The sequence below is a fragment of the Wyeomyia smithii genome, chromosome 1 (genome assembly GCF_029784165.1).
Source record: "Wyeomyia smithii strain HCP4-BCI-WySm-NY-G18 chromosome 1, ASM2978416v1, whole genome shotgun sequence".
Lineage (NCBI taxonomy): Eukaryota > Metazoa > Arthropoda > Insecta > Diptera > Culicidae > Wyeomyia > Wyeomyia smithii.
The window spans coordinates 60019394-60032121 of NC_073694.1; the positions used below are offsets into that span (position 1 = coordinate 60019394).

Here is a 12728-nt window from a genome sequence, read left to right on the forward strand (position 1 = left end):
CGCCAAGCCCTTGCATGGTTTTTGAATTGCCACCAGCAGTTCGGAGTTCATCCGGCTGTGCGAGGCAACCCAAAAAAACACACCACCGTAGCAACGTGAGCAGCAGCATGCTGTTTGAGTGCCACACACAGCATGCGAGTTATCGCCTAAAGTTAGACAATATCACAGCATCAGTTCCTCGGCGAACGTTGGACTGTACGCACAGCAAATGCGGAAGCGAACCTGCTTACAGAAAGGTTTAGGATAGTTATAAAACAGTTGTGGGCTGTTTGGCAAGTGTTGTTCAGCCTATTTGATAGTGCAATACTAGGCTCTGGCCAATCGAAAGGTAAGTTTCTAGTTTGAAGAAAAAGAAAACGAACGTTGGAATCGTTACTTAACAAAATGAATGCTTATCGGTTGATTATGTGATGTGGTTTAAGAATAGTTTATCCGTTAATTTCTACTCTAAGTGTAGCTCGGTTAGGAAAAATGTGAAAATTCATCAACAAAAGAAACAAAGTTACGAACTCGCACGACACAGTCTCGTGGCACAGAAAGCCAGCAACATAGTAGAAACGCAAACTACGTCATTGCCTCTGACGTCATTGAGAGCAAACGGTTTTTTTTTTTTTTTTTTCAAATTCCGCTCGTTGTTATAGCAATCCGCTCCCGTCCGTTCTTCGTGCGCAGCAGCCTCGTAGCGATCCAACCCCCCAGATAGCATCGATATCTCGGTTTTGTTGCTGCTGTGTGTGAACGAAAGAAATCTCCCAACCCCAACACTGTGCCCAAGAGGAAAATGTTGCTGTTGGTTTATAGCTTTGGAAGAAAGAGAGGAATAGTGTGCATAATTTCACTTCCCGTCCGTCCTTCGAGTCTAAGAATAGCTCAACGATATTTTTTCTTATTTCCTCGATATAAATAGAAACTAGCCAAAGTTATGCTCTGATGCTGACAATCCGAAAAATTCCTTATTCAACGGCTGCCAGATAATTCTCGGTTTTGCTATATCGATCATCAATCAAAACGTCAGGAAGAACCGCGCGCAACGGTTGAGTTCCATGACCTACTTCTGCAACATGCACTCTCACACATATAGAAACGCATACATCGGTGCATCAAACGTCAAAAAAAGAAAGTTTTCGTATCCGGATACATGCTGGAGTTACCGAGCGTGCCCTCTGTCGGCACAGTTCGTATATTTGAATGACGTCATTCTCAAAAATAATACCTCTGCAGCTCCACACACGGACCCTCAGTCCCGGTAACACTATCAGAGCGAGTTCGTGCGCATTTCGGCCCATTTCCATACTCCACATGAGAGAAGGAGGTCTTTCCATCTTTCAATCCCCAAACAGCAGAAAAGAATTGCATCCGGCTGCTTCGGAAATCGCCAAACGTAGAAACCAAAACTTACGAACAAGAAGACAGTGAAGAACCGTGTGCGGTGATCTACTGAACGATATTTTCGATGACGTAGTCTGGCCGACTGCGTCCGTTGTCGCAGTAGGGCCAACCGAGGCGACATGGGAGGCTGCGACCCCAAACAGAGCAGCAGGCTATGCACTTGTGCCAACTTATTCAGTCAATTGGTTCGCTGCATCGCAGCTGGCCATACTGCATCCGGTTGAACTGAAACTTACCCTTGCCTGCTGCTCCAGTTGTTCCGCTGGTGGAGTGCTCGACCGAGTATTGTTCGAATGTGCAGTTGCGGATCTGCGGTTTCGGTGACGTCGGCTTTCGGCTGCGATTGACCCTATTTTTAACCATCGTGACGTCAGTGCATCGGAGCTTAAGAGTGCACTCTTAACTACGTCAGTGATTGACCCTCTTTCGAAACAGTGACGTCAAAGGGGGCGACTCTTTTCGGAACGCGGTGATAGTGATTAGAGAAGAATATTTTAGTTAGTTTTTTTATGCAATTTTTAGTGTCAGTGTAATAACGCTGTGGTGTGCATTAGAGCAAAAAATCCGCGGATAATACTGAACGATGACCCAGTTTCAAAATGTTAACATCCCTATTTGATGGTGACGTCACAGCTATGGTTTTCGTTTGGTTTTTTCTTAAATTTTCAACTTCTTTGTTGTTCTGTGGGTCGATGAAGACTTAAAATAAAGTGGTTCGTGTTAGGATTATCTAAGAGCTTTGCTGTAACTAAGAGGTGAAAAGTTGGAGAAGCTCATTGATTGATATGTGAATTTAAGTCCAAAGTTTTATGACTTCTTTCAACTTGCTTAAACTTATTATAAAATAATTGGATTCTATTCTGCTGTAAGTGCATTCTATTCAGATTGATTTTTCAGTTGAAGCTACAAAGTAAGCTAGGATATACTTTGTGAGGTTAAAGACCACAATTCTCATCAAGATATTGAAGTGCTGTATCAACGTGTCCTAACTTGATCTCGTTAACAGTTGAAATATCAGTTGAAGTCTTTGCTATTCATTACGAATATGTTTTGTTAGGTTTCCTACAGAACTAGATCAGAACAGAAGGTTTCCTACAAAGTCTTTTTCATGAATATGCTCCAACGTTATAACTGCTCTTGCTCTAATCGCGCCATGTAAAATTACTTCCACCTTTTGCATCAAAATTTTTGGAAGGTGCTGTACCTTTAAACACAGAACTTCGAAGTATTGGAAATATTCAATCTTAATGGATATTGCTTATAGAAGCTTATATTTTTAAGGTGTGAATGGTTTATTTGAAAAAAGGAGACCTTTTGAAACATTCAAGTGTATGATAACATAATTTGAAAAAATCTGTATCTATTTTTCTGGTATGTCAGAAATATTACAGGTTTTGCTATTTTCATCAAGTTCAGATATATCATATATTAAAGTAATCCGTTTGTTAATATTCAGTTGATCGAGAGTTTAGTTTGAAGATCAGGAAAATATCCGGTTGTTAAAACTGTTCTAACGTCTTTTAACAATTTCTTCTTTACCTTGCTCGAAAGTTGATTTATTCTTGAACAGATTGCGTGATGCTATCGGCATTGTCTCTTTCAATTTCAATTTGTTTTATCTACAGTATTGAGCAACAGAAACTATTGTTAGATAATTAAGAGAGTTCATCAATGAATCCACTAGAATGAAAATGAGCTTTAAATACGGGGCAAACAAATTTGTGCATATCCATAATTTATTTTTCATTACGGAAGATCGCGTGACTATCAGAAAGTTTTTTGCGCGAGAAGTTTTTTAAAATGTCAGCAACTGCTTGAAAAATCGGACAAATCTGCTTGAAATCTGCTTGTTGTTTAGCTATATCAGTTTTTTATATCATCTGAAAGAGCTGCATTTTCCAAGCAAAACGTGATTTTCAAAAATTGTCTATCGTTGCCATTCTATTTAAATCACGAATCAAAACTGATCAAAATCTGCTCGAAATTGCTACAATGACAGTTCGCCCATATACCAACTGTCATTATTGTAGCGCTTTAGATCTGATCTGCTGATTGCGATCGCAACCGGCAATATATAAACATAGACTCTGGAAATTGGTTTGTTGAGTAAGACTAGACTATCGTTTGCTTGAAAACTCTGTTTTCAACTTTCATGAGTTACTTACTTACTTTACTTTATTGGCCGACGGATCGTTTAGCGGTCTAAGGCCAAACGAATCAAAGAGTTCCAGCTTCTTCTGTCTTGAGAAGCCATCTCGCACACCAGCAGATTGTATTCTCTTCTACATAACAGCATTTTTGTATACTCTGCATGCGCATGATGCAGAGAGCTCATTCTTTCGGATACGCTGGAGACGACATGGAGCGGACTACCAATAAGGAGCAGACTACTAACAAGCCTCGGACTACCAGAAAAGCAGCAGGAAGACTGCCAAAGGCGAGTAAACCGGTTCTGGAGGACCGTCTTCAGGAGGAGACGGCTTGAGAACTGGACGGCTTGCCATTCCTGGCTTCGAGCGGACCGCTTGTAGAGCTTGTGGCTGCAGAGCGAAAGCCGAAGATTATGTGGCTGGCATTTTACGACTACCACGCTCTCAGGCGGTGATGGACGATGACACTGCTACCGCGTCCTCCGCCGGTCACCACAGAGACCTTAGCTGGTTACGTAGTCCGTAGGAGGCCTTGTCGGCAGCTGCAATTCGTTGTTTCACTTCATGGCTTATATCGTTGTCACATGTCACAAACAATCCAAGATAAACGAATTCATTAACCGCTTCAAACCCCCATTAATCTCTACTTCATTCCCTATCAATATCCACTTCATTACCAACACCACCGGAATTCCTACGCTCCCTGCTAGGTACTGTGTACTTTGATTTGGTGGTTAATACTGAGTAGGGTCCGCTTGTCTCCTAGAGGCCTGAAGGCCTTGTCCACGGCTGATATCAATGTCGCCCGCAAAACCAAGGAGTGTGTGTGATGTCGTGAAGATCGTATCATTTCTTTGCGCGTTTGCTCATCGTACTACACCTTCAAGGACGATGTTAACAGTAAGTTGGAGAGTGCATCCCTCCGCTTCAATCCATCTAGCGTTACCAACGCGACTGGTGTCTCGCCAGCTATCTGCACGCATGATTTCTATCCTTCCAACATCCTACGACTCATCTTAATTAGTTTCGTTGGAAAACCGTCTTCCAGCATAATCTGCCACAGTGCGTTTCTTTTCACTGATTCGTACGTTGCCTTGAAATCTGCAGAAAGATGGTGAGTCTGCAAGTTACACTCCCGGAACCCATCGAGGATCTGTCGCAGAGTGGAAATTTGATCCGCCCCTGTCGAAAACCAGCCTGGTATTCGTCGACGAAGGACTCTAAACAGGATACAGGAGAGCACTTTATACGCGGAGTTAGCAACGTAATGCCTCAATAGTTGCAACAATCCAGTCGATGTCCCTTCTTGTAGATTGGGCATATGAGGCCTTCCAACCAGTCGTATAAATACTGTGCTGTTCATCCACCCAGATCTTCAGTATAATCTGGTGGATCGCATAGTAAAACGCTTTTAGAAGTTCGATCGAGATACCATCCTTCCCAGTGGCCTTGACGTTTTTCAGTTCACTCATCGCCTTTTTAACCTCTTCCTATGTTGGTGGCTTCACAGCTTATTCGTCACTCATAATCCTCATCATGTTCCTGTTTTGCTCATCTTGCTCCTCATCGTTCAATAGCGCTTAAGAGTGCTCATTCTACCTGGCTGCAACCGTCGGTTTATCCGTAAGCAGATTGCTGTCCTTGTCATTACACATCACCGGCAAAGGGAAATTCCTGCTTCTGACTATGTTTATTGTTCTATAGCAGCTTAGCACGTCATTTCACGTACTCGCGCTTCTTCTGACGCGTAGCCCCAATGAGCAAAGGAGCGGTAGGAAATAGAAGCTACATATGGCCATTCCTCTGGTCGCAGCAAAGTTTATCAGCCTCAGGCCGTTTTCATTGGTTAACGAGTGAAGACTATGCTTTCCAATGATTGGACGGAAGAATTCCTCCATCTCAACCTGTGCATTTGCATCTCCGATGACGACTCTTACGTCGTGTTTTGGGTACTCGTCATAGATTCGTTCAAGCTTTAATAGAACTCATCTTTTACGTCATCGGATTTGTCGTTTGTCGGTGGATAGATGTTGATTATACTGTAGTTGAAAAATTTGCTCTTAGTCCTCAACACGCATATACGGCCTTGCCCGGATGTCTCGTGTTTTGAATATTCACAAATTTACTTGTATTCCGTATACTTGATGAGATTCACCCAAAATATTGAAACAACAAACAATAAGAGTGCACGAATTTTGAATGAAATTGATTGTATCGCACAATATAATAAGCCAGTCATCCTATGTTCCGGCTTGGGATAGACTGTAGAAAGAATACTGACTCTTGTCACCTGTGACAAGTCTTCTGACACCTAGCCCGGTAATGGTATTGTACAATTAATTGGAGTTCGGGGTCTCAAGTGTTTTATACTGATGTGCTGGAATAACAGCACAGGCAAACAGACGCATCACTTAATACAAACTTCTAAAAAAATATTTCAACATCTCTGACAACCATACTGCCGCTATTTGCATAACAGTCCTATGAGGCATTCCATGGAAAATAGGTAAAAAAAATATTTTTTTTTGTATGTCATTTCTGATTTCTCTGAAACTTTTCACAGTTGTTTTTTCTTGATAAAGAGGTCATTCTATGATATCAGTTCTTAATGTAGACCCGCGGCTGCTGCTTCAAAAGGGTCTATTCAAAATGGTGACTGATAGACAAAAATTTCTATATAAAAATGACTTGTTTGATTGAAAACAATTTTTTTTTGTGCCAAATTTTCCAAATTGTCGCAAAATATTCTCAAAAAATCTCAAAAAGTACCTTTTTAAAAAATCCTCTTTTTACACATTGAAGATCACAATATGTACTACTATCTGTCAAAATTTGTTGATGGTAACATGAAAAACAAAAATGTTATGAACGTATGAGTGTTTTGACATTTTCACTTTGAACTTTTTTTTTTCCTGTAGGAGCCTATGACCACTGCTACCATTAGTTAGATATATTGTGGTAAGTATATTGTGGTAAGTATCACTTTGAACTTATTTTTGAGTGCTTTTTTTTCTAGCTGCACATAACGATAACAATGTTGAAAATTTATCACAAAGAGCATGATACCATTCCAATGCGCTGTTTTTATAGCTTCAGTCACTGACGAGGCGAGCAAAATGTTTCATTAGAGACCGAGAATGAAACTTTGCTGGTGACAGCTGAGTCACGAACGAGTCGAGCGATTTCGCAGACGAGCTACTCGTCCGAAATCCAACCGACTCGCCATCTGTAATACAAAAATTGATCACTTACTCACTCAGGCCACTACAAAATAATATTCAAGAAACATGAAAGCTGAATAACTCTGAACAGAATATCGCTTGGACATATCCGCATAGTTTTTCTCGTCAAATGTGGCCTTCAATCAGCCCCTGATATATTCCCAACAAGGAACCTAACACCCTGTATAGCAGTTTACAATTGGGTTGTTTAGCTATATCAGTTTTTTTTTTCATCATCTAGAAGATGCTGCATTTTCTAAGCAAAACGTGATTTTCAAAAATTTTCTATCGTTGTTCTTCGATTTTTAAATTACGAGTTAAAACTGCTCGAAATCTGCTCGAAATCGCTACAATGACAGTTCGCCCATGTTCCAACTGTCATTGTAGCGATTTAGAGCGATTTTTTATTCTTCATTTAAAAATCGAAAAACAATGATATTTTTTTTAAATCACGTTTTTGCTCAGAAAATTACGCTCTTGAGCTTGAGCTTGAAGCTTGATTAATCACCACCGGTTGCCGCTTCGTTACAGACCAGGATCGACCGGAATTGCATATCGAATTCATCAATTATTGCTTGGGATTTAGCTATTCGATGTGCAATCTCCAATGATCCCTGCATGCTGATCAGTACCGACGCCTGTCGGTCCAGAACGTAGATCTAAGGAAGGAAGGAAAGGAAAGTTTGTTCGATACTTGTTGCTACTAAAGGCCGGATATACTCCTGCACACTCCACAAGTTTGTCACGTTTCTTTTTTCGAAATTTCCTCGTAGGCATGTAGTGTATCGCGGTTCTAATTCTATCGAAGTCAGCGCGCACGTTCGTCTACCCAATCCATGTCTATCGCGGTTTTAGCGATGCGATAGTGTTGTGTAAGAAGCATATAAATATTAACCTCTAGGTGAGACAGCAAACGGATTCGGGGTGCTGGTAATGAGGAGCCTGAGAATGAACCCATGCTTAAGTCCTTTGATCGGTCTCTTTTTTTTCGCCACGAACAGTCATCGGGCGCGGACGCGTTTTCATTTCGCTCCGCAATTAACTTGTATTTTTTTTTTTACACCTTGACGGCGTCGCGAGTGCACGTAAGCAACAACTTATTTATTTATAAACAATCTTTGACCGTCGCGCTACCGCGTGTATCTAACCTTTTCTCGACAATTCGTACTCGCCGCGTAACAATTTTTAATCAGTGCTATGGAAAAGTGTGGCATAACCAACTGTACTTCGACCAACAACCGTTTCCTGTGGAAATGCGAAGGAATATGCAAAAGGCACTTCCACGCTGCCTGCGTAGGAACCCGTAGAAACCAAGAAGAACTACTGCGTTCATTTATGCTGCCCTTATGCATAGAATGCCAGGAACAATTCATGGACCAACTCCAACTGAAGAAGCTCATCCAGCACCAGAAAATTTTAACAGAAAGTATTGAATCACAAATCAAATCAAATCATTCAATAATCAGTCAACTTCCTAAACTGACTGTAACGCACGACACACTGGACAGTATCAATACACTGCTTTCTGAATTGAAGACGGAAATAAAAAAAGTAAATATCAACACAAACAATGCGTCGGCAGAAACCATAAATCGCATTTCGACGCTGTTCGGCGAACTTGGCCATGACTCCATATCGGATATATCGGACATTAGCAAAGAAAATCGGCAGCACACAAAGAACATACAACAGCACCTGGAAAAAGCATTTACTAATATAGAATCAAAAATTGACAATATGGAACACCAATTAGAAGCTATACAAAATAAGAAAACAAACTGCAGTACAACGGCGCAGGAACTAATCAATGAATTAAAAGCGCTCAAAGAATCGAATTCACTCCAGCCAGAAACAGACAATCATCCCAGTCTGGCTGAAGAACTTCGCCTTTCATTGCCACTTCCAGAATCGGACTCAGAAGAACACCGTACTCCAAATTTCACATCAGGCTGGCGCCTAATTGGCAATAAAAAAGTATGGAAACGCGACTGGACTGAATATGACGCCAGACAGCGTAAAAGACGCATGCAGGAAAAGCAAGCAGAAAAGGCCGCTCGTAAACGTATGCAGCAACGCAAACGTCAGCAGGAAAACTCAAACCTTATCAGCATAAGTAACAACACCTATAAACACGGAATAAACCATTTCGCCTGCAACTCAAAGAAAACTCAAATTGCTGAAATGCCAAAACAACCACTACCCTCGGACAAAGACCTCCTGGCAGCTGCACGCGTTCAATTTGCTGGGCCGCCGAATTCAGACATAACATCAAAATTTATAAATTTCCAAAAAGGCGAAACTATCAACCCATATCGGACAGAAAAAAATGCAACTAACAATGAAAATTCTGCACTGGCTCCTGCCAGCAACGCCAGCATACAATCAGCACCGCAAGACAGCCAATTTGAACTTGACCCCATGCGTCCACCAATCGTCCGACTTACGCAGCAGTCATCGAATGGCTAGACTCCGCGACCCAAAAGTAATGCATATTACACACCTATATCTCGCATACATGAAGGACCAACCATCATCTGTATGCGTAGAAGGAATGACACCAACCAGTATAAGAATGCTTCTCGCATCCGAAGGACTGCCGACATCTCCAGAACAACTCCAACGCGTCTTTATTGAAGTCCATCAGGAATATGGACTCACGCCAGCCGAAGCAGTAGCCGACCTTCAATCATATCGTCATTTTTTATCAAATGAACGCACGCACCGTCTTCAACAACTTCGCGAAAGTGTAAATAAATTTAGTACAAATTTTCGCAAGTAAGGACGCCCTCTTCTGAGGCAGAACCATTATATTTAAACATAAGTAATAACTTGACTAACACTTCTTCGCTTCCTCGACAGAATGCGACTGAAATTCTTATCTATTGTCAGAATTTCAATCGCATGAAAAGCCCAAGCAAAATGAAAGAAATTCAACAAAATCTATTGTCGTCATCTTTTAAAATAATTTTAGGAACTGGAAGTAGCTGGGACGAAAGCGTAAGAAGCGAAGAAGTATTTGAAAACAATTATAATGTATTCCGGCACGATCGGAATTTGTCTACCAGTCAAAAAAGTGGGAGGGTGGTATCCAAGACACGACCGCATAGCTGACGCAGGACTACAATAGTGTCATATTTCCTTTCGAGGCTCTGTTTGATTTGAGCTCGTTCTACCTTTCGCACGGTTCCATTTTGGCACACATGGGCCAAAAATGAGCGATTAAGTTTAATCACAATTTTTTAGTTTTCTTGATTTTTTAACCAATTTAAGCTCAATACCCTCCAAAATAAGTGGCCCCGTGGCTCTGTGGTAAACGATGTCGGTCGGCTAGCTCTCCCACACGGTTGTGATATCGGGTTCGATTCCCGATCGAGTCGAGGAACTTTTCGAGACGGAACACTGAGGCACGGTGTATCGTTGTACTTATCCTACACATGCAAAATGTGCCAAAAACAATATCGATAACGAATTCTCTCAACTAATCTAGTTGATCGAGACCTCTATTAGCCCCAAGTCTAAGCGTGCGATATTGTTTTTTGTTCCCATCCAAAAAAAAGGTATTTTATTTATTTGTGTTGCCGAAGCGAATAACCGTTCTGGCGTGTTGCCAAGATCGAACGCGGTTTGTATTTTCAATATGTTTTTGCAGCTCTTTATTTTGGAAGAAAAAATATTCTCTTTAACATTGATGAACACCTTTCATTATAATACAGTCAATTTTCTTCAATACGTGAAAAACAACCTTCTATACAGACCTAATTGAGTTCGATTTAGTAGAAATTAAACTTCCTTCTATATTCAATTGTCTTGTGAAAGTTTCTGCAGGTACAAGTTCTTGGAAAAAATAACGAGAGTTGCCCCCGCGGGATGTAACTTAGATTGTCATATTGAACTAAACTCATTTAAATAGCAAAATATAATCATCATTACAGCTACATCAACTACCTATTCAAAGATCTCTACGGAGTATTTTGGTTTTCTATTGTTTTTCAAATACTCTATACTTAGTTATTTAACTAAATCTGAAAAATAGTAGGAGGGTGGTATCCAAGACACGACCGCATAGTTGACGTAGGACTACAATAATTTTATATTTTTATTTTGAAGCTATGTTTGATTTGAGCTCGCTTTACTTTCGTAGTTTGCTTGATTTATTTTAACCAATTTTAGCTCAACTTCTTCCAAAAGGAAGGTATTTTGGTTCGGGTTCATCAAGCATCTAGGTCGTCAGCCCAAATTAATCAAGCGACACCTCAAACGACTTGGAACTAAAACTAGTTCATTGGTGGCCATTTCTACTGTTAAGGTCGTCTTTGACCATTTAAAATGTCAAAAAAGTCATGAAAAAAGAACCGTTCATTATTAGCATGGTTCGATTTTGGCGTGTTGCCAAAATAAAACGGGGTCTGTTTGTTTTGATTATTTCTTTGCAGCACTCTATCTTAGAAGAAAAAATATTCTCTTTAACATTCACAATGTAAAAGAAAGTTTTTCTCTAAAATATTGCTATAGAGCTCTAGACCCAAATTTCCCCCTAAATTTTGTTTCTGGACCATTGATGAATACCTTTCATTCTAATACAACGAATTTTCTTTAATACGCGAAAAGGCAACCTTCTATAAAATATTTAATTTAGTACGATTTAGTAGGAATTAAACTTCCTTCTATATCTATTTGTCTTGTTGAAGTTGGCTCACTCACCGATCACAAAGCGGGAAAGATGTCACATAATTTTTTTTCCTGCAGTTACAAGCTCGTGGAAAGAACATCGATAACAAATTGCAGTTTTAGTAGAAAATGTATATTCACAGAAAATTTGAAATTGACATAGAATTTTATGAACATGTAACATTCAATTCAGGTCAATTTAAACATTTTATCAGTATACAGAATCAATCAGAAAAAATTTGATCAGTTTCAAGATACCAAAGAACAACGAAGATACCATATTTGAAAGTTATATGTCTGTTATCTTCGAAATTCGAAAATAAACTGGGCTAGAGTGATGCACAACATTAGCCTGAGCAATTGATGTTTGCATAGCGTTGTTCAATCACAAGTAAGGTTATGGAGAGTATTATTTTCTTGCAAATGCTAATTCAAAAAAATTTTCAATTGAAAAATACAAATACTAATGTCGAAACTCTAATATCAAGATGAAATGAATTTGGTTTTCCTCTATACCGTCACCGCGGGATGCAACTAGTATTGTCATATTGGACTAAATTCATTTAGCTAGTAAAATATAATCATCAGTACAGCTCGTTTAACTACCTATTCAAAGATCTGTACGGAGCATTTTGGTTTTCTATTGTCATTTATATTTAGTTATTTATCATTTATTTATTTAGTTAATATCATTTATATTTAGTTATTTAAATAAATCTGAAAAAAGCAGAGTGTAGAGTTCAATAATAAACAACGCATTTTGTTGTCTCCGGCGGCGCATGCGTATTTTGCGGCACCCGAAAAATCATATTGAATTCTGATATTTGCTGCTATACGAAACAAGAAAAAGAAGAAGACAATTCAAACGGCAATTCGATTGTGTTTCACGCCCCACTGTGCGTCAACAGCGGCAATGTAGTTTTCACTTTGCTTGACTGCACAAAAATGAATATCGAGTTTTTCTGCACTGATAGACGACGAGTAACCAGCGCTCTATTCATACATTGCTCGGTGCAGTACTGTTGCCTGTGCCATCACATTCTCTTTCAAGACATCAGTTTTATTAACATTAACATAATTGTTAACAGCAGAACGTAATACTGTCTGATAGTGGAGGTGGTTACGAACTTTCCGAAAAAGCTTCACCTTCAAGACATCAAAATAGTCTAGGCTCATTGAAGCTAACATAAGTTGACCTATTGGGACGGGGAGATTCTGTCAAAATTTTTTTGCCACTGCTATACAGGATATCACAGCAGGCAGTTGGTGTCTATTCATGAAGTCTGTGCCAGGCGTGCTC

At 39.9% G+C, this 12728-nt stretch overlaps 1 long non-coding RNA gene across 1 annotated transcript; it reads left to right on the plus strand.

Annotated features, from left to right (window-relative positions):
- Window positions 1-193: 193 nt before the first annotated feature.
- On the plus strand, window positions 194-6924 carry LOC129718946 (uncharacterized). Its single transcript, XR_008727091.1, has 3 exons — window positions 194-328; window positions 6458-6497; window positions 6556-6924. It is a non-coding gene; the product is annotated as an uncharacterized LOC129718946 (long non-coding RNA).
- Window positions 6925-12728: the final 5804 nt, after the last annotated feature.